The sequence below is a fragment of the Perca flavescens genome, chromosome 21 (genome assembly GCF_004354835.1).
Source record: "Perca flavescens isolate YP-PL-M2 chromosome 21, PFLA_1.0, whole genome shotgun sequence".
Taxonomy (NCBI): Eukaryota; Metazoa; Chordata; class Actinopteri; order Perciformes; family Percidae; genus Perca; species Perca flavescens.
The window spans coordinates 26,057,731-26,080,814 of record NC_041351.1 but is presented as its reverse complement, the minus strand read 5'-3'; the positions used below and the strand labels follow the sequence as shown (position 1 = coordinate 26,080,814).

General features: G+C 40.4%; 1 protein-coding gene and 1 long non-coding RNA gene across 2 annotated transcripts in view; one reads left to right on the top strand and one right to left on the bottom strand.

The window, feature by feature from the left end:
* The window catches only part of LOC114547722 (shisa family member 6), a 76,694-nt gene that overhangs the window by 41,546 nt on the left and 12,064 nt on the right, over positions 1–23,084 (top strand). The gene's annotated exons all lie outside the window — the stretch shown is intronic.
* On the bottom strand, positions 9,145–10,349 carry LOC114548329 (uncharacterized). Its single transcript, XR_003691346.1, has 4 exons — positions 10,131–10,349; positions 9,839–9,903; positions 9,634–9,728; positions 9,145–9,540 (listed from the first exon to the last, which is right to left on the bottom strand). It is a non-coding gene; the product is annotated as an uncharacterized LOC114548329 (long non-coding RNA).

The following is a 23,084-nucleotide window of genomic DNA, read 5'->3' as shown; positions in this document are numbered from 1 at the left end:
TATTTCAATGTCCACAGTGTTAGCAATATTAGCATTGCTAATCATTGCTAATTGCTGTCCTGATTGACAGGTCCTAAAGCATCCACTGCTTTATTGTCTAGTTTAAAATAAATGGGAGCATCATTTACTAAATGAACATCATGATGTATTAAAGAGGACTTGAAACGATTGAGACCATAAACTCATTATGAAAATGTTTACTGAGGTAATAAATCAAGAGAGAAGTAGGCTCATTTTCTCACAGACTTCTATAGAAACAAACTTCTTTTTGGAGCCGTTGGGTGTCTCCCCTGCTGGAAGTTAGAGAGAATGCAGCTTTAAGGAGCTTCCGCATTGGCTTCACTTCTCAGACCCAGAAGCTCCGTTCATTTATTTTAACAGTCATTGGTTTTAATACAACCAAGCTCATGTAATACTCAATTTAGTGTTTCTATTTACATATCTCTCTGTTTCTGTCACCAGACGACAGAAAGAGCATAAAATGGTGATTGGATTGCGGCTCTTAAATGCTGCCAGGCAACCACTAATGTCTGTGCTATACTGAGTCATTAGTCACAACACTATTTTGTGATTGTGAAGTCAAAATAAACATAAACACTGCAAAATTTCTGCTCCTTTTTTCTGACATTTAAAACGAGTGAGACAGAGTGTGTTAGAGGCTACAGGAAGTTAGCTTATGTTTTCCAAGAGCTCAATTTTCCTCCTCCACACTTAAAACACACTGCTGTCATTTTAAGATTCATCCACTGTACTCTCAGTAATCATATTGCTAATATGTTTTTAACATATGTTATAATCCCAGAGTTTATTGTCATTCTACAACACAGGGTTGTACAACGAACGTTGTCTTTTTATGATACACAAGAGGGAAAAAAGGGAGGGTTGATATCAATTCAATTTTATTTATAGTGTCAAATCATAGCAAGAGTTATCTCAGGACACTTTACAGATAGGGTAGGTCTAGACCACACTCTATAATTCCCACAGAATTGGGCTACTTTTAAAGTGTTGCCGCAGGTTGAATTTTTTGGTCCGCTGGTTGGGTAGCCCAGCCCACACAGACAGGAGGTGCCTCGCAGCCCAGCACCTGCCTCTCTAGCCAAGGCAGCAAATGGATTAGTACACAGTTTACAACAAAACTAAAAAAGCTAGTTTGTGCATCGGTGAATTGGTCTACAACTTCAAAGAGATTTCTTTATTTATGATAACATACTGCATCTAATTACACAAGGCAAATTTAGCACCTAGGTGAAATAACTTTAATGGGAAACTGCTTTTAATGTTGGTACACTAAACATGTATGGTGTTACTTTGTAGATATTACAATACATTGAGCATTTATAGTATTGCTGTTGGATTTTTAAAGCAGTGTAAGGGTTAGTGTAATAGGTTTTGGGAGGGAATTATTTTGAGTTCTGGTCTAGGTTTGGTTTAATTGGCTGTTGGGCTGGTTTTGATTGACAGGTTTTGTCATACAGACCTGGCAACCCTGCAGCAGGTGTGGCGTGTGGGTGTGGCTGCTTTAGAGTTGTTGAAAGGCAACTTTGATGGACCTGGGCTGAGCAATGAGATGACTAACATAGCTTATTACTAAAACATACTCACTATAAAGATGTCAAATGATGTATTCAAGCTTGGCCCCCGGCTGCACTACTGAGAAAAAGATTCCACATCGCCCGTACAACATCTACAACAAGTCAAGAAAGGTTAGCTGTACATCAGAGCTTGGCAAAATTGTATTAAGTACATTGTGGTAGACTAGCTGAATTTTGGGGGCTTTCACTGTGTGCCTCCTTCTGCTCTTCTTCTTCTTCTTCTCCCCCTCCCCCCCGCGTCCTGCAGCATAATTCTCTATAATGAGCTTGTGGACAGGAGATGAGATATGATTCTTGGAATTAAAACAGCATTTTCTACTTTGATCATCCAGCAGTGTGTGAAGCACTGAAATAAGACTCTCCCCTTCTTTATCGAATCTTTGCTCGCGTTCTCCCTCTCTTAATCTTTCCCTTGCTCGCTCGCCCTACTCTATCTGAGCTTGGGGGATTGCAGTATGAGATGGAGTTAATGAAGAAAGCTTTTTTTTCTCCCCTGCAAAAACGGGTAAACTCTGGCAACTTTATACTCGTTCTTTGTTAATCGCGTCACGATCAGCTTTCATGCTTTACAATCCCAACCCCTGAACCAGTTAAGCATAAATATTTAACATCATTATTTTCAAGCCCCTGAGAATATGTCTTAAACAACTGCATAAGCACCAACACAAACGAATCCAAACAATTTTTTGCTCCTAAAGTTGGCCGAGCAGCTTCAGCCTTTCTCCGTGGAACAATCCCAACATCATCCCCTCTTATTCCTTTCCACTACACGCCATCTTATTTGACCTCACTTACAAGCAAAACAGCAGTGACACGGTCCCTCGCTCACACTTAGAAGTGGCCTTGTCTTCGTAAACTGCGAGTGAGATGCAACATTGTCAAAGAGCCATTTAAGATGCTATCATCTAACATGGAGGCCGACGTGGGCTGCTGCTGGCAGCGTGGTTATGTAAGCTGCTTTCTCAGGGACTGATAGCGATCCAACACACCCAGCAGGGGAGTGTTAGTGTGTGTGTGTGTGTGTGTGTGTGTGTGTGTGTGTCGGGTGAGGGGTGGGGAAGGGGGGGGGGGGGTGAAACAAATCACACATCCAGTACACTACATAATATTGCACCCCCAGTGTTTTGCCACAGGTACAGAGAGAAACTCTTTAGTGCCAATTGATTTGTTAATATGCTAATGTGCCGTGATTAGCAAAGCAAGAAACGGAGTGCGTCTTCGCTCAGTGAGGTGTTGATTGAAAGAAATCAACAACCAGGCTGGTAGATGACAAAGAAATGCACTTTGGTTTTTTTAAACGTTGAACTCGTTATTGTAATTACAGTCCAAAGCAGATACTTTGGGTATAAGTTGTGCTTTTTTCAAGTAAATCCTAATACAATACTAACATGTCATATCTACATTAAAAGAGTCCTCTCCATACTGGTCATGAAGCAATATCTCTGTATAGCAGCCACATATTGTGGGTATTTTCCAGTGTTAGTCTTTTTTAGTACAACGTTCGCTGTTTGTGTTCCCCGTATTCCCACGCTGAGCCACAACAGAGGGTTACTTCCTGGTAGTCCTTAGTGCGAGGACAAAACACTTAACGTTACATGTGACACTTGATCGGCTCAAACCGCTGAAGCTAATATTAGTTTTGGCTTGTTGTTATTTTTTTTATCATTTCTATCAGTTACAATAAAATACTCGCCAAAGTAAACGCTAGCTAACAGTTTAGCCAGATAATATAAATGACTTTATTTGGAGGTAAAACCTAAAGCGAGCACTCTCAAAATGGTGGCAAGAATCCCTCCTGTGCACAATCTGGGGCCACTTAGCGGACAAGTTGTGAACACAACACTGACATAATCCCTTTTTGAACGGAAATGGTGAAAGTGTTAGCAAAGCTTCTTACTTACACCAGCAGTTACAGTTTGTGTTTGTGTCCACCTGATGAATGTCAGTCCAGTATTCTCTGTCTTTCAGCTGTTTTTGGTCTCCAATAGCTCCTGCTGGAATCTCTGTCTCTTTAGGTGCTGAATGCAATCAGGGTTGCCAGGTCTGACAAAACCAGCCCAATGGGAAATCAAAACAAGCCCAACACCAGAACTCAAAATATTCCCCCAGCCATATTACACCAACCCTTACACTGATTTTAAAGTCCAACAGCATTTCTATAATTGCTTAATGTATTGTAATATCTACAAAGTAACACCATACATGTTTAGTGTACCAACATTAAAAGCAGTTTCCCATTAAAGTTATTTCACCCAGGTACTAAATTTGCCTTGTGTAATTAGATGCAGTATGTTATCATAAATAAATAAATCTCTGTTAGGTTGTAGACCAATTCACTGCTGCACAAACTAGCCTGTTTTGTTGTAAACTGTGTACTAGTTGCTGCCTTGGCTAGAGAGTCTGTGTGGGCAACACTTTAAAAGTAGCCCAATTCCGTGGGAAAACCACGGACCTGTCAACCCTGAGTGACTTATTATTTTTATTTTTATTATTAGTTTATTTGTCAGGGACAATGCAGCACACATTATTACATACATAATTATCATAGTCAAGCCATAACAATATTTGTAGATGTGTTGCATAAAAGGTTTAGCCAATTGGCTAATTTGCAACCCCAGTCCTTGGTCAGGCCTTTCTAAAAGGATAATCCAAATATATTTTTTTTAAAAAGAACTACATAGTGTGAGTTACACAATCATGCAGCAAATACATTGTATACTAATATATTACATCAACATTTCACAGAGTCGTGACCACATTACACAGAACAGCGTATCACATAACAAAACAAACCCCAAGCACCCGGACGCTCACACTCACTCACCTATACCATAACCTTGGCAGCCATATACAAACAGCCATGCATCCACAGACATTACTACAACACAACTGACTCAGTGGTTAAATTTTTGGTTTTCTTTCAGCCAGTATTTCACCATTCTATTAAATGTTTTCAGTTCAGTTTGTGTTTTTATTTCAATTGGTAAATTAAAAAACATGACTGGCCGAAAGTGTCAGTCATGTCAACTGCTCCCCTAGTGGCCATGTCAACTGCTCCCCTAGTGGCCATTCGCCTTGTATTTGTTTTTGTCACAAAAGGACAGAGTACAGCTGGAGCTAGATTATTTGCACATTTGAAAGTCAGTTTAAGAAAAGAAAACTTAATAAAGCTATAAAAATTTAAAAGCTTGTATTTCTGTACTATCAAACAGTAGTGCCACATTGTTGGTTTCCGATCCATTATTTTCAGTGCCTGTTTATATAATGATATGATGGGAATCTTACAGAGTTTGTTAATGTATTTATTGAATTTGAGTTGGGAATCCAGAGTAATACCTAGAAATTTAAATTCCTCAACTTCCTCTATGGCCTCTTGGTCTATTTTGATAGTACACTTGGCTTTCCCTCTTATAGAGAAGCACATAGATACAGTCTTTTTGATGTTGAGCGTCAGATGGTTATCTTTAAGCCACTGGGATATACCCTCCATTTCCTTGGTCAGGGTCTCTGCTAAATCACTGTATCGTCAGCATACATTTGAAAGTTAGCTGACTGAAAGCATGTTGTTAAATCTTTTATATATAAACTAAAGAGCAGAGGCCCCAAGATGGAGCCCTGTGGGATACCCATTGTGGATTGTAGTGGCGTTGAGAGTTCAGTATTTATTTTAACACGTTGCTCTCTATGGTGCAGATATGATGCAAACCAACCGATAGCATGTTCAGAGAAGTTGAAGGTGGTGAGTTTATTCAAGAGTATGTTGTGGTTCACGGTGTCAAAGGCCTTTTTTAGGTCTATAAACACAGCTCCCTCAACATTACCCTTGTCCAACTTACTCTTGATGTTCTCAGTAAGGTAGCAGTTAGCCATTTCTGTAGAGGAAATGGCTTATAGAGATCTTTTTTTGAAAACAACGTTAAGAGTGGTGAGAGCGAACCAGATGAATAAAGTTGTGGGACAAAGAATATTGATTATAGCCGGTTTAGACTCAGGGTTGAATTAAAAACCCAGAATAACGTTCAATGACGACATTATCACTTTTTATCTCGCTACTTAAAGGACACAGTACTTCAAGCATTGGAACTGAACGTCCAATATGGGGGTAATTACCAGGGTACTAGGTTGTTTTTTGTTCCCGTTCTGACTTCTTTTTTAGTGATGATGCTGTGTTGTCAGATCTCTGCAATGAACTTGATTACTACTGAGAGAAATTATAGAAAACTACAAAAACAAGACCCAAGCTGTAATAAACTGGACGTATCATTTAAATCATACAATCATCAAAATCTTACTCCTCAGATTGTGCAGCAGTAAGGCAGTAAAGTATGCTAACAGCAGCTTTGCATGCTACATTAAAAGCTCAGAGTTGGCAGATTACAATGATAAATTTGTGCCGATAAATTCATGAGCAGTTTGTTTGAATGCGGTTTCAGCTTCCAGGCTCATGAGCTGAATGGTGACATTAGCAAACATGGTTTATGAGAAATTACATATGCTACAATATGTGTTAATATGAAATGCAAGAGTATGTGAAGTCTTACAGTCATAAAAAAGCATTTAGGTTTATTGAGACATTCATCACAGCATGGCAGCAGCCCCTGGAGTCACTGTTCCCATTGTGTAGCCTGAAAACACTGAAATGCCCATTACTATCAATGAAACTCACAGCTATGATGGCTACATGAAGTTTGAGCAAAAAAAAAATTTTGCTTTCTGTATTTTGTAAATTACAGTCATACAAAAGTGTTGCCCTCAGTTCTTTTTGCTGAAGGTTGTTGTAAGAAATCCTCTTACCTTGGCTTTGTGTATATTGTGAACACATGACACGTTTGCGGCTGACATTTTGTGGGCTGAGTCCACATCATTGATTTCAGGAGATAGCCCTGCTGATATGTCAAGGCCAGCCGAGGTAAGGGCTGCGGGAAATGCAGCGGATCCTTGTAGAACCAGTTACCTTGAGCTGAAAACCTGAGCAAACATTGTTAAGTGCTGATGGTGGGCATGCTGGCCCTGGGAGGGAGGTCTCCTCAGTGCACCGACTCCCCTGCAGCTTTTTACTCCAAGATGTCTTTCCCCTCAGGGATGCTGTCCCAGTCAACACCACTCCTGCTCACTGTAGGTGTAGCAGTTGACTGTAAAACACAATCTTATTCCAATTAAGGAGCATAACCAATGCTGTTTACACTTGAGCTGCCAACTACATTTATGTCATTTGTAGCCCTGCTTTAAGTGTCATTTGTAAACATTTCATCTCTCCACTGACAGTCAGTTTTAAACCTTTTGATTCCCCTCCTCTCCCTGCAGTGCAAGAAAATGACGCTGTGAAATGAGACGATTGTTTTCTTGTGCCGCGCTAAAGGAAATGCTGAATCTTCCTGTAGCATTCTTCAACCTTACAAGTTTCTGCTGACTGAAATATTGTACATATCGTAAATACACTGCATGATGTTGAGTCGGGAGAACTGTAACTAATGTCTGGGCATCAAGGTCACATTATGGTTCTAAGTAATCACGCGGGAACCCTCAGGCCGGTAAACTGATGTGTGAAAGACCACACATGGATGAGTTTGGTCTTTTGCAGCTTATATAGCAGGATCACTAACACATGAAATACATGCATTACCACAACCAATGCAAATAAAATACAACTACTCAAGCTGAAGGAGAATAATCCCAAAGTGTTTTAGAGATTTAACAACTGGTAAATACATTAAAGCGCTCATATTATGCTTTTGGGTGTTTTCCCTTTCCTTTATTATGTTATATATCTTTTTTGTGCATGTAATAGGCTTCCAAAGTGAAATAGCCCAAAGTCCACCCAAAGGGACTTACCATCTTCCAGAGAAAACACTGTTCACAAACTGCTCCAAACAACTCTGTTGTAGTCCAGCCTTTACTTCCGTGACGAACGTGCATCACTTTGTAATACATGTTATAATGCTCGCCTAGCTGCTAGTGTGGCAAGCCCTCATACTCTGCTTCTGACTGGCTAGTAGTCCTTACCTAGGTACTGAGCATGTGCGATTCCCCACAAAGATGGTACAGAAGTAAGATGTCTCACTCTGTAGCTAAAACAGAGAGCTCAACACACAGGGTGATAAGAGGAGCTGCAGCAATGTGCAGTACAACAAATATATGGTGTTTTTTGAAAATTAAACCATGTAAACCAGTTATAATATAATCTCTAAATACAATTATGAACCTGAAAATGAGGATTATATGATTACTTTAAGATAATAAATACATTCACACATCAAATACATGACACATATTACATTGATTTTATATTTTACTCATTTTAAAAATAATTATAACTTTAAATTATTTATTTTTTTGCAATGACGATACAACTTGTGAGAGGAAGGCTGGAATTTGGGCATATGAACTTTAGGAGAAATAGGAAGGAGCTTATTAATTACTTTAAAGTGTATACATTGCGCCTAGTCTCGCATTGCCAGCTCTATCTCTGAGGTCTGGCTACACCACAGATACATTCTGGGATAGGAGAAAAAATCGCTCTGGGTTGTTTGCATTTCTTTAAACCAATCACAATCATCTTGGGCAGCGCTAAGCTCCAGACGCAGCGAGCCTGGCTCTGCAAAATAGTCTCAGGAAGGAACTTGTTTTGGTGCACCCCGCAAAAGAAAACACCACATACAATATTAAATTAAGTTAACTGATGACACAATACACTAAAGTGAGCTATTTAAATTAGCTGGATACATAGTTAAACCGGGCTCTTACCAGTGCATCTCCGTGTGTACTTCGTCTACAGCAATCCCACCAAACGTCCCAGTTACAGAGGAAATGCCTTAAACATATTCTTCATAAATCTTTACAATCATTCCCTGAAAGAATCAAGCAGACCTGCCTTGTTGCATCATCCACATTTTCTGCAAAACATTTTCAGAGTGGAGCTTGCTAACTTGAAGGCTGTTGTTGTTTCTCTAAGAGAGCAGAGTTTGAGAACTGCAACACAAAGAGAGAGGGAGTGGCAAAGCCTGACATCGAGCATGTCAGACTTTATCCTGGAAATGTACTCCTGTTGATCATGTTGATTCCGTCCCCGTAAATGCCAGTAAACGCCCGGAAATCCCCCTAATTTTCGGCAGTTATCGACAATTTACAGGCTGCGAACGTCACGTTCGTCTGTGCCACATATTATCGGAAACGAACCACGACGTATGTGGAGAGCCCCCGCGGAGGTGTTAATGGATCTAATTAGAATATGAATAGGCGCCTGGCCAGAGAACGTCTGGCCTGGCTGGAATTTCCTCACTCACTATTGGATGAAACCACTACTTTTAAACAAGAAAAATCTCGTGATTGGTTGACAGGTCTGTCATGGGTTAGGCTATTGGTCAACCTGGGCCATTATTATTATTATAATATTATATATATATATATATTTTTTTTTTATTTATTTATGTATTATATATATTTATTTCATATATGCTATGTTGTTTATTCATGTCATGATTATCATAGTTACAATTATTTGCCAGGAACGTGCTGTTTATTCAAAGATAGAGCTTTATTGACACAAAACACAGACAGAAAAAAACTATGTACATAGCATACGACACACAGCACATACAACAAATATCCCACGCTCACGAGAAGCAGCACCGTTCACATCTAACCCGCGGCTGCCTCGGAGCTGTAGGTAACTTCGGTCCATTTAGCAGACGTCTGTGGAGCGTTGTCCTGTATGTCTATGTGGCGCACTTCCAAATGTCCCGCTCACCTCACTCCCAATCAATAAAGACAGTCAGTACTGCGCCTGTAAAAAATATTCACATTAACCAAACGGATCTAATCTTACCCTCTTTTCTTCTCGACCAACTCCGAGCTGAGCTCTTCACAGCTTCTGCCCGCGATGCCACATCTGGTTGTTTCTAGCTGGAGCTCCTGCGTGCTGTCTCGTAGTATGTCTTACAGGCAGCTGGAAGACAATTATATGAGAGTGGCATGAATAAAAAAACATAAGTCACAGTAAAATTAAACAAGGAAAGATGAAAAAGTAAAAATTACTTACACACAATGGCGTCATTATCAGCGTCATGTAAATCTGGACTTGCAGACAGCTCCGAGCAAATATAGATCACAGCCTCGTTATGAGGCGAGGTTAGTCTGTAAAAAAAAAAGAAAAAAAATAGACCAATATCTATTAACGTATCTATGTCCTTATACAGAAGAATTAATGAAATTCATTAAATGAAAGCATATTCTTTAAATCTTACCCTTGCTCCGGTTAGTAGCGCCTGGTACAGTTTGTCTCAGACTTGTGAAGACGGCGAACTGCTTTCTGTAAATTACGAGATAAAAAAAAATATACTTTAATAAAGCAACTCACCCGCTCAGCTCTGTAATGAATGGCGCTGAAAGCAGCCACAAGTCGCGTTTAGACTTGCAGGTTTAAAACATTACTGCCAAGTCTAAGTAGCCTGTTTAACATCCAAAGACAGTCATTGTACTTCTCAAGAATAAAAAATACAGACTAGCTCGCCGTTTCATTAATAATCATATACTTACGTTGTCTTCTTCTTTTCTGAGCGCATCTTTGGAGCCCCGGAGGTGATATGGAGGAGAGAAAAAAAACGCTCCAAACGTCTTGAACAACTCCTGTGTTTCCAAGTGAAGTTTGACAGAGTGTACAGCGTCTCTTTTACCAGTTGGTCTGAAATATTCCCATATTTCAGAAGCTTTTGCTCTAACTCTCGGACTCATCTCTCGGCGCTTTTTTTTTCAAATGGGAGCAGTGAAGGTGGGGGTAAGGGGCGGGGCAAAGTGATAGACAAAGAGGAGCAGATTAACCAGCAGGGCGCGAACAGTGCACATACTGGTGTGGAGGTGAATTACAGTGAGTTATAATACAATACTGGGAAATAATAATAGGACAATTGAAGTCTGTATTATGAGGCCATTTCAGCAGAGCCAACAGCTTCATATGCCATGGACATGTGAATATGGTGCTGAATTTGCCAGTATTTTAAGAAGATAAATGGTTGGGACCTTGTCATGCAATGACAAACCTGATATGCTTTATGTGAAGCACAGTGTTTTGGTGTCAGCAGAACTCAGAAAACTGTACAGTGGAGCCTCTGTCTCCATTCCACCAGACAATGTTGGATGAGCAAGACCAAAGACTGTAGTCATGTCACTATGCACAGTGGTTGAGCTCGAGGAGACTGTGATGTTGTTTGCATGGAATGTACATTTTACCTTTGTGGCAAAGCCTGATTAAAACTAATTGTTGAAATAAATTATTTTGTGTATGTTTTACATAACATTGGTCATTGCTAATGACATACAAAGTAATTAATCTAGCATACTTTCATTAAATAAATCAATTCAAGCTAAAATAGAAGAGTCTACAATTAGGCTATACTGAGTCTGATCTATTTTAAGAGATTTTCTTAAAATTAAGTTAATACCTTTTAGAAAAATGTCACCTGGGGTAAAACTCCCCCTGCTGCTACCCTGATTTGCATTTGTATAGCTCACAGCATTTTCATTTACATGTGAAAACCTCCCCTAGAATTAGAGGGCAGGGGGGTCATGGGGGGACAACTGCCAAGCAAGGCCCATGTCAATTTCCGACAATTTACGGCAGTTTTCGGTGTTGCCTGTAAATTGCCGTGTGCAGTCATAAACCTGAAGTTCCATGACAATCTACAGTCCCGCATACTGACGAAAATCTCACTTTTCATGCAGTGCTATTGGTCATACCGGGCCAAGTAAGGTTGTAGCTGCAAATGCACTGAGTGTATTGAACTGAGCCAGAGTGTGTTTTATTGCTTAGGAATTTAATGCTTTAATTGAAAATAAAGCTATAACTGAAAATATGAAATAAAAAAGAATAAAAATAACTTTTTAACCTGTTACCCAGACGTGTTCTGATGTGTTACATAATAGTATTTAACCACAAAAGTTCAAAACTTTTGTCAATATGGACATATGGCTGTATATCGTTTGATTGGTAAAATTCTCTGCAATTGAATCATTCAGTTCATTTTACTGAAATCATAAGCACCAAAGCATTATTCATGATCTTAGTGCTCATGCTATTTGAAAAAAATAAAAAAAATAAAAAAAATGATGATGCTTCCCAACCTGTACGCTGTCCTAAACGCTCAATCCACGTCCATTCCTGGCTTATATATATTCCTCTAATCCGTAAGTGTCCACAGATCAAAAGGATAACAAGGTTTTTTCACAAGAATTGAATGAAAAATGAAAACTCCCTAGCTCCCATTAGGTTAGGACTAGAGTTCTGAAACTTTATAGAGGTCTTCTTGACATGGTCTAGAAGGTATGTGTTGTGTTCTGCATAGTGTGGCACAAAGTATTTTTTTGTTATTTTTTTTCAAAAATTAGTTTTTTTTAGACAGGACCAAAATAACTATTTTGAACCATGTTTGAACTGCTGTAGTGTATTTTGTCTTTTAATCACATGCTAATCAAGCACATGTCCCTAAAGTAGAAGAATTTAGGTTTCAAATGAAGCCTCATACATGCATTTTGGCCTTGCAGATCTTCTGTTATAAGCTTTTCCCTTTGGGAACGAGAAATAGGCGAAAATCAGGCAAAAGAGGTGGATGTTAACAGGTTAAGAAAACAGATGTGCTATTTCTTCTCGTAAAGGCCATATGCTCTCACTTTAATGTACAATACATATTCTTGTTTTGATGAGAAGGGCTAATCTGAAAAGGAAAGAGTGGATTATAATAATAATAATAATAATAATAATAATAATCTACAGAGTGTGACTCACTCTGCTGATGCTGTGTTACGCGTACTTGAGTAAGTAAGAGATGTGCTGTTTGCATATTTCTCTCACAGGGGCTTTCATGTAAACCTCTTGCTGCTCTCAGTATGCTGATATGGAACAATATGCACTATCAGTGTATCTACTGCAGCACTTCCACCCCTTATCATGATGCCAAACAATAAGGCTTTATGCGGTCAGTGGGTTTAAGGTCAAATGTGGTTTGCACGTGGTTCCGAGCCGGGGAACACATCCCTGTGGCTCTGTGTCGCTGTGTGGGAGGCAGCAGCCGTGAGAAGCTGATGGTAAATCAATAGTGATGGATCAAAGTGCCGCATGGCTGGAGCCCTGCGCTGTCAGGCTGCGGGAACAACGCCGACTTTTTACCCCTCCTCCCTTCTTCTCATTATCCTCTCCTCCTACTCCAATTCTCTCTTTTTATCTTCAAATTCCAACTCCTTTCTCATACCCCACTGTTGGTAACATTTTACGTGTGTGTGTGTGTGTGTATGTGTGTGTGTGTGTGAGAGAGAGAGAGAGGTGATTTGATGCCTTGTGTCATGGTGTCAGGTAGCATCAGCCAGTAGTTGATGGGAAGATAACATTTAACACCATCAATATCCAAACACTAAAGTTGTACTCATTTCCAGCAGCCTCCTGCACTACGTTTCCACATATCTGTTGCTGTAACATGGGCAATATTTGATTGACTACAGAGATGTTATTCATATAATGATGTTGTCGATTGTTTGCGTGTCCCAATTTCCCTATTTTCACAAAAAGGGTCAGTTTCACTTATAACCCAGACAGGTGTTGTGACTTTAACCCTGTCCTTGCTTTTCAGTGCAAATACATTAACTGCCGGTTGTTCAATGTGACTGTATTTTTCTGTCTATTACAACAGCACAATCTAATAAATAACCACTTGATTCTGTTTTCCAGGAGATAACCATTGGCCAGTCCGCTCACAGAGTCACCATGGTAGGGATGGCTGTTTTTTGTTAAAGGGTCAAAGTTGCCTCTAAACACTTCTTAATGGTTTCTGTATTTCTCTTATGAACCTGTTAAGGAATAAAATTGGTGGTCTGAAGTACCATCTGATCAGTGTTTGGAGGCAGCTTACACCTGGAGTGTTACCTGTAGTGCAGTGCCTTTCCCTTGACCTACTATATCTCTATGTATATTTCTAACCTGTGTATTCCCCCCCTCACATGTAGCTCTCCTGTCCGTGTGTTGAGTAATGTGTGCAGCCAATGTTTGCTGGTTCTAGGGGTGTAACGGTATACAACATTCACAGTTTTGGTAAAAAAAAAAACAAACAAGATAAAGACAAGTGTAGCAGGTTTATAATGAACTTACACTTATTGGCTTCAGATGACAGAGTTGATACACTCTAGTGTTTGTTCAGTATGGATCTGGAACCAGGAAGCAATTAGCTTGGGACTGTCCAAAGTTATCTTTTGAAAGTGAGGAGTGGATATTTGCTGGTTGCATGTAGTTTGTGCTTGTTTACAGAGCAGACACGACAGACTGACTAAAATGTATGTATTATAATATAACATATATATCCCTGTGATGGACAAATAGTTTAGGCTAGCATGCTTGTTTCTGTCTCCACAGACGCAATTGTTCCACACACACAACACAGACACACACACACACACACACACATACACACACACCGTTACACCCCTATCTAGTACTGTTCAAATCAATGGTGTGGTGATGTGGGCTCGCCTTCAAGGAAACATTGTAAAGAGGAGATTTTCAATTGTACAATAGTTTTTGTTTTTAACTTCATGTAAAAATTCCATTCTATGAGTAGAGTCTGGGCCTAATTAATGCTACAACTCACCAAACTAGGACATAAACAAAAATATTCTGTACCTCTTGATGTTTGTTGCAGCTGGCCCACATTGTTGTTTTTCTCATTGTGTTGTGCCTTTAAACCAAACTGGTCCCATTTCACTCCTCTGTTCTAATTCCTGCTCTTTGAAATGTATGTTTTGAATTGTTTCACTGAAGCTTTTTTTCTGTGTTGTCCGAAATGAATGTCCTAACCTCTATGGTGTGCGTGGTCTTCGACTCTGTCCGTCTCAGTGGAGAGGAGGGCTGGTCTATAAAGGCATGGATAAAGGCAGTTTTGATGATGTTACTTCTTTTATTTTAAGAAGACATCAGATAAATCTGTGCTTATCCTTGCTTAAGATATACGGACCCTCCTCTTCCTCCTCTACCTCTTCCTCGCCCTCCGCCTCCTCTCAAAGGAAGTCTGCTTTTCAACAGCCCGCAAATGGAGTCGGCTGGTATGTCAATCAACTGTTGAGAGAAATGGCTTTTTTATTCCTTCGATGTCATGCTGTAATACTGTTAGATTTTCTGGAAAGATTATTACCTTTAAACCCAGCGAATCACCTGAGCTTTGAGAGCACAGGGTGAAAGCAGACGAGCGCCGTAGGAACATCATGAAGCACTACTTCAATAAAATGGATCTCTTATTGCCTTTTACCACACAGGGTCACAATAGTCCACGCTGGGTTCACTGTCTATCACATTTCAAAATGAACTGGATATGAAGTCCATCTCAACCTCCTGCCCTTTCCTATCCCTGCTCGGTCTATCATGGCACATTTGTCAAGCTGCAGAGGCAGCAACGTGTCAAGTGACTGCTTGGCCTTTGGTGCCCTGGGAGTGATTGTGAGTTATGGGATGAAGAGTGATACTTAGATACAGAAACAGTCTGGACTGGTGTGTTATTGCACTTGGAAGAACACAGGGACTTTACAATCTGCAGCTCTAGTGACTCTCATTAACAGAGTTATCTATGAATGCATAATGATTATGATAATAATAATGATGATAATCAGTGTAGCTATTCATTTCAACCAATTCAAAACATGTGTTAATTGGTTTTCACTCATTAGCAGACATGAGATGTAGATTTTTAGCTATTTAGAACTTTGCAGACTTTACGTATACAAATGGTTTTAGCTGCAATACAAAACAATATATCAGTCTTTTTGCTTTTGTTAATATTTCAGTATTTGTTGATAGTGTTTCCCAGAGTGCTTTCGCTTTCCCTGCAGTCCTGCTGAATGTAATGCACCTTCTGTTGCTTTCATGACACAGAAATACAATACATCACTTTTAGGCTATTTGTTATTTTACATGCACATGGAATTGGGATTTGGATTTGGAAAAGCTGCAAATCTACAATATTTTTACGTGGACATTGCCTTTGGATAATGTGAAAGATTTAGTGAGGCGCCTCCGGAGCAGTTCCTCTCAGCTCGACAGAGATGAATTCAGCTTTAAATAAACTGTGATGACCTCATATTTGTTTTAGGAGCTTTCGAAAGACATGACTTTCTTGTCTGAGAGCAGATGGATTTGGTAGCGAGGAACTTGTCAAACTACAGTATGATGAGGTTCTGGATATCAGTAGCTGAGGTGGCGTGACACACAAGCAACTGTTGTACATATATGAAACAAATAAAGACCCTGGCATGACTGGGCTGATATTAACACAAAGACTGCAGACATTCTCACAAATTCTTTTGTTTCTACAAACAAAAACAATTCTATCTGAATCATTTAAAAGATTCTATAACATGACAACATGATTTTGAGGAGCCAGACAATATGCTATATATGAGTTCAGAATCTGGAAATGTCTTGCAGTTGCACAATGTCCAATGTTGGAGCTGGAGCTGAGTAGTTTCTTAATCCTGTCTTCTATTTTCACTGCACATTCAAATTCAAATTTCTATGTATGCAAGTATTGACTCTTGAGAAGTATTTCATTTGATATTATTATTATATTATTTGATGCAGTTGTGTGTGTAAAGATAAATACAGTGTTGCCAGAGCAGGCTGTACAAGGTTTACAATGTTACAAAGTGCTGTTTCATATTTGTTGATGGAGTTTGAGTTTCTGTGGGTGCCGTTCTTTTGGTTTTCATGGCAGCCACTGCTAATCATCAACTGCCCAATTCATTTTACTTTTGTCAAACAAGTTACCATTGCACTAGCTTCTCATTTCAACCTGCGAAAAAACAGACTTTTATTATGTAAAAGGAGACATTTATTTAAAGATATAGGTTAAGCTTTTTGCCAGGTTAATCCCTGTTTTAGCTTGAGTCCAAACTGACTCACAGTAGCCAGTCAGTTAAGAATCAGAACTGAATGCTAAAATTAGTAGAGCCAGAAATACTTTAAATATGACTAATAACTATTATCACCAGTGCTGCAATTGGGTTAGAGTTAATGGGGATTTTTGATATTTTTTCAACATGGACCCTGTTCTCCCACTAATGTGAACAAATATTGGTCCAGTATTAAGCGAGAACACTAACTGGCAGCCATGAAGCAGGCTGCAATGTAACCCTATAGGACAAATGTGCACCGCCACCGTTTTTGCCACAGACAGGCGGAGATTGTTATTCAAAGTGTCTCTCCACATTATAGAAAGATGGTGAAGTTTCCATTATCCTGCCATGCTTTCCTGTGTAACTAACTGATGCCAGGTCAACACAGTAACTTTTGCTAATAGCATTAGCTTACCTCTGCTCTGTCTGCATTTGTAGCTGTAGCAGAACTTGCCTCAACTTCAGCCTGTCCCTATCCAAAGGTAACGTCTATGAAAGCTGCGCCACAAATAGAACATATTGGAAATGCGCAATTGAAAATCTTTTACATAAAACTAAGCTACAATGTCTGTACTCCAAAACAACAAACTCCCCGGATCTCCTCTCTCCCCACTAGCAAGTCACCTGGCAAGATTTCAGAAGCAGATTCCATCTTCCTATAATGTAGTCAAACACTTCTCAGAGGCTGTCAGTGGCAAAAACAGCACTTTTAGTCTGACTGTGCACATTTGTCCTATAGGGTTATATTGCAGCCTGCTTCACGGCTGCTGGTTACAGCGTTACAGTGTTCTCGCTCATGCTGGACCAATTTCAAAGATTTTTGCTGTGGCTCAGGTGGTAGAGCAGTTGTCTGCTAATCGGAAGGTCGGTGGTTCGATCCCTGGCCCTGCATACCATGTCAAAGCGTTCTTTGGCAAGACACTGAACCCCCAATTGTGAATGTGTGTAAAGGTTTACTTGATAAGCAGGTTGCACCTTGTCGGCAGCCTCGGCAACCAGTGTATAAATGTGTGTGTGTGTGAATGGTTAATAGTTCCTGTATGTAAAAGCTCTTTGAGTACTTGATGACTGAAAAAGCGCTATATAAATGCAGTTTGTTTACATTTACATTTACATTAGTCACTTAGACATGAATTCATGGGAAAATAGGGTCCAGATTGAATGAAAAATACCCAAATTCCCCTTAAAGCCTCAAGCTCTGCCAGTGAAATCAATGCGGAGGTGGGAGCTTCTGTCTAGGGGCCTAAAGCTTTGTCCACTACTAACCGAGTGAAGTTGGGCTATTATGGCAGTTAACATTTAGCGATTAAATGTGAACACTTTTGTCAGTTGTTAAATGTCAAGCCCATGGTGGCTTCCCTCTCCTCTGCTTCCTGTGCTGTGAGAGCAGGGCAGGGACGTGCTGGAAGCACCGGGCTGTCAACAGAGCCAATAGGACAGAGATATCCGCATTCATTTCTGTCACACACATGCACAGTGCACTCTGGACCCCCATCACCTCCACCCCCACCACCCCCTCCTCTGGGCCTTTCAGAACTCCAGTGGCTCCACTTGGCAGGGCTAATGGGATGGCAGGGCTGTGGGTTTTAGAGAGCAGCACAGAGCTAAGGACAGCTCTCTAATAGATCTGAGGTGGGGGGAGTGAGGGGGAGTGCTGCCTTGTGATCACTGGCCCATGTTTCTCTCCTCTTTTCATCCCACTGCCCCACCACAGCCTCCTTTTTTCATACTTTTCCTTCTCTTATCTGCTGTCTGTGTCAGTTTATCCTGCGTCCACTGTTTTTCTGCCCCCCCAACCTCTATGCTGTTGAGAGATAGCAAGCCTTTAGGGTTTCCATTAAGTTGTGCCTGTCTGTCTGTATTGTCAGTGTTTTGTAGTCTGTCTGTGTCCACCACGGTTTCTACCATGTCTGCTTACAGCTTGCTAGCTCACATCTGGTGCATAAAGCATACGCTGCTGCAGGGTTTTCTTCTTTCTTATCAAATTCTTTTAAAAGTGAAAGTATGAAGCTCAAGTTACATATCACTCCTCAGATTTTAGGAAATAAATTGTGTATAGTATGTACAAATTGGTGACAAATGAAAGGGAACACCAACATAAAGTGTCTTAATGTCAGAATTGTGCATCCAACAGATTTAGTCATTTTCTGTAACCGACAATCCGACAAGCACGCAGTGACTGGCCAAGTGCACAGGTGATGATGGTGGTGGAGAGTGCTATAAGACGTATATCCAAACGGTGGTCAATAATATGGTATCCTTGTCTGACTGTAAGGCCTTAGCATGTGATGCACATCATTTTAATACTTATCGAGGCAAGGCAGCTTTATTTGTACAGCACATTTCAGCAACAAGGCAGTTCAAAGTGCTTTACATAAAAACAGCATTAAAGAGCAGTTAAAATCAGTTAATAATTTGTTAAAGAGAATATTAAAACAGCTAAAATAGAAATAGACAGACATATATTAAATACAAGAATAAAAGTTACAGTGCAGTGTAAGAAATGAACAATTACTTAGAAAAAGAACTTTGATTTAAAAGAAGTGAGAGCTGCAGCAGTTATCTGGGAGTTAGTTCCAGATATGTGGAGCATAGAAAGTGAACGCTGCTTCTCCATGTTTAGTTCTGACTCTGACAGAAAGCAGAGCTGACCCACCTGAGAGGTCTGGAGGGTTCAGAATGTAGCAGCTGATCAGAAATAAACCGTTCAGTGCTTTATAAACCAACATTACTATTTAGAAACAATTCTCTGAGAGACAGGAAGCCAGTGGAAAGACTTCAGAACTGGACTGATGTGATCGACTTTCTTGGTCTTAGTAAGAACTGCAGGTGCACCTGTCCGATTGATTTTATAGGGAGACCTGTAAAGACACCGTTACAGTAGTTGAGTCTACTGAAGATAAAAGCATGGACAAGTTTTTCCAAATCCTGCTGAGACATAGTCCTTTAACCCTTGAAATATTCTTAAGGTGAAAATTGTCTTAATGTGGCTGTTGAAATTCAGGTCTAAATCCATGACTACACCAAGATTTCTGGCTTTGTCTGTTGTTTTTAAGATTGCCGATTGAAGCTGTGCTGACTTTTAATCGTTCCTGTTTGGCTCCAAAAACAACTACCTCAGTGTTGTCTTCGTTTGATTTAAGAAAGTTCTGGCACATCCAATCGTTGATTTGTTCAATGCTCTTACTCAGTGTTTGTATTGGGTCTGACATGTGGGAGCTCACACCTGGAGGTTGCTCAGTTGATTAAGCAAATACTCTGATGTGCTTGCTTGTTTGTTTGTATGTTACGTTTGTTTGCTCCCTTGTAGTTGTCACGGAGATTTGCCTCATTTTAACTCTCTGAAAAACTTCCCTATTCATAGAAACACAAAAGATTGGCCAAACACACTCAAACACACAAACCATTTACAGAGAGCGGACTGGATATCATGATGTGGCTGTTCCGTTGTTGGACAGAATGCTAATTCATAGAAATCAATGTTCTGATGGTTTCCAGGATAGCTCTGAGCACGTGAGGCACTGAGTTCAAGGTGTCTTGTGGCCGGCTCAGCATGCCATCTCTTGCCTCCCCTGTGTGCTGTATAGGGATGTGATGTTTGGAAGTGTGATGTGAAACAAAATGCCACGCCAAATGTCAGATTACTGAGTCACTTGTGTGCCATCTGGATGCTATTATGCAAACTTGCCAAGGAGGTATTCTCCGGAGATCGATTATAAGCCAAGGGAAATTTAATGTGACTAATCTTGTTGCGGAGGTGAGGGCGACTGTATCCCGAAGAATGTGTCTGTAGCCCACCCATCATAGATACATGCTTGATTCAGACACTAAATCTGGCAAACACACAGCTGCGTCATCAACATACTGACAGAAAAACATCCATTTAGCAATTCAAATAAGGGCCCTGTGTAACCCAACGATCTGGAAAGCATGTCAACCATACTCAATCAGTCCACTGTATAACAGCACTGGCTTGACTAATGGACAGCAAGTGTATCCAGGGGGTCCCACCCTCACTGTAAGCTCCCTTCATCATCGACATATTTTCTCGAGCTGCTTTATGTTAACACGCTGTGTGGAGGTTATTTGGCGATGTCAGCTCGAAGAGGGGAGGAGGGTGGCGGCGTGGTGGGCTGGTCGGAGACGATAAGCAACTTCAAGGCTCTGAGAGGTTGGGGTTGCTGGTTGTACTGGGAATGTTTCCTCAATGCGGTTAATTGGTCCCCAGATTACGGACGGATCACTGAACATGACTGTCCAGGTTCTTAATGAGCTAGACTCTTCCTCTGCTTGTTCTCAGTGGGCCATTCAGCTCGGCCCGTCCCTCTGGACCCCTTAGACCAGGCTTTGAGTGAATCACCAGATTGAGACAAAACTTCTCAGAGATCAAGAACATTGCAGAGTATCGCTCCGAGTCAGGGTTCTCTAACCGTACTTTTAGGTGAAAGATGGGGAGCTGTGCTGATAATACCTGTTAATGATCAACTCTGGGAGAATGAGGGGACATAGGTTGAAACATGAAATAGAATACACAAAGACAACATTGACACAGCAACACAATCAATCACAGAGCTAGAGCAGGGAAATGGAAATTCAGACAAGTGCAAGGTAAGTACAAGGAATGCAGCCAGAGTAGATAGATTAGATATAGATTAGAATAGATTTGCTATTAAGCACATGAATAGCACTTGGGATGAAGGAAACATGGAATCTCTTACTCCTCCTAATGGTGCCCTGAGCAGCGTCCTGAGGCCAGTTCTGACTTATTTTTTTCTTTTTGTGAAGTTTGTCTTTCTGTGGTTTTAGAAAAGCTACAAGTTGCAGAATTAGTGGATCAACTATTTGATCGTTGCAGTTTATAGATTCTCATAATAATAATTCGAATATCGGGTTGACTTAAGTACTCTTCGCATACTTGTACATGCCTGGCGTTGGACTGACGACATGTCCAGCAACGCCTGATAGGCTTGACGTTTTTTTGTTTTTTTTAGAACTTTATTTGCATATTTTCACAAATGTAGAACAGTTGATCCAAAGTGCAGCAGATCAAATAAATTAACAGCTTTTGAATTAAAATAGTTTCTACTGGATGATACCTGCCAGGTCATATGGTGAAAATAAATTACAAATATACTTTACTTGGGCAAAAGAGTAAAGGTAATCCAGCTCACTGTCTGAAGTTAAACAGACAACTTGTCATAAGATATATTATTTTCTAACTCTCCCTGCCTCCTTTTCGGCAAACTCTGCACCCTGATTTTCGACATTTAGGTAACTAGTGCAGTGCCCGTTGAAAATGTGCCCGTTTGGAACGGGCCGATTGTTTGACCCGTGGTATTGCTGCTCGTAGAATTCTTCAAAACCAAATTGTACCCCAAAATGACTTATAGAAGAACCCCAAACCACAATGCAACTCCCCTGTATACCCTACTACTGACTTACAGTGTAAGCTACTTCTACATCAGAGGAAGACATTGTACTACTATATTTACCTGACAAAGAACGCTGCAGATTCAGATTCACAAAATATCACAATGACAATGTGGAGTAATCAAACATTAGCGTCATGGACTCACGGCAGTGCGCTACCCATCCGGCCCATTATGAGAGCTAATCAGCACATCTGCGTTCATCAACCACCAGAACCAGACCATTTGTGTGTATGTGTGTGTGTGCGCAGAGAGAGAGAGAGAGAGAGAGAGAGAGAGAGAGAGAGAGAGAGAGAGAGACTTATGTCGTTTGATTGTTAACGTAGTGTTACTTTGAAATTTTTTGTGGGCCTGAGGTGTATGTCACATATTATGTGTGCTTCTTTTACCAATATCTTTTGCATTTCTTATCCAAATAACGTTAAACTTGGCACTGCACTTACTCGTGCCCGTAGCAAGACACCCACAGACACAGACAGACGTTCCTGCAATTTATAGATAGATGTTTGTGGGCTTTGAGATGAACAGCTCTAATGCCGTTTGGGCTCGACCCAGTAATGGAGACCCCACAGCCTGTTAAGGAGCATTTAGAGCACACCGTCAGTACTCATATTTGAAGAAGATTAATGTTATGTAGTTTGTTGTGTAAGTTAGGTTAATGTTTAGGGCAATGAGGGGAAGCCAAACACTGTTCATCCCACACTGCAAAGACACAAACACCGGTGGAAAATCGGCATAGCTTCCCTTTTAAATAAACTAGATATAACATTACAAACGTTATACATCATTTGTCATGACAAGCTGTAGAGGAGACTGTCAGCTGACGTTGTTAACTAACACGTAACTTACGCTAACTTAGCTAACATTAGTAAATGAGCATGTTGATTATCAATGAGAACTTCTTCAGTAATGTTGTCTGTTAGCTGTCGTACATTGATAATGATAAAAGCGTGTCTTCACTAGTGGATAACTGCAGTGGATACTGTGTCGTTAGTTTTAACGTTATTACCAGAAACAATGTTGTCAGTTAGTCTCGGGACATGGATGTATAATAAGGTCTAGGTCTCAGATCGAGCCGTGAACTTTACAGTGCATGTGTCCTAGCATGTCTGTGTGTGAGCGTGCGCACGTACAGTGGGGT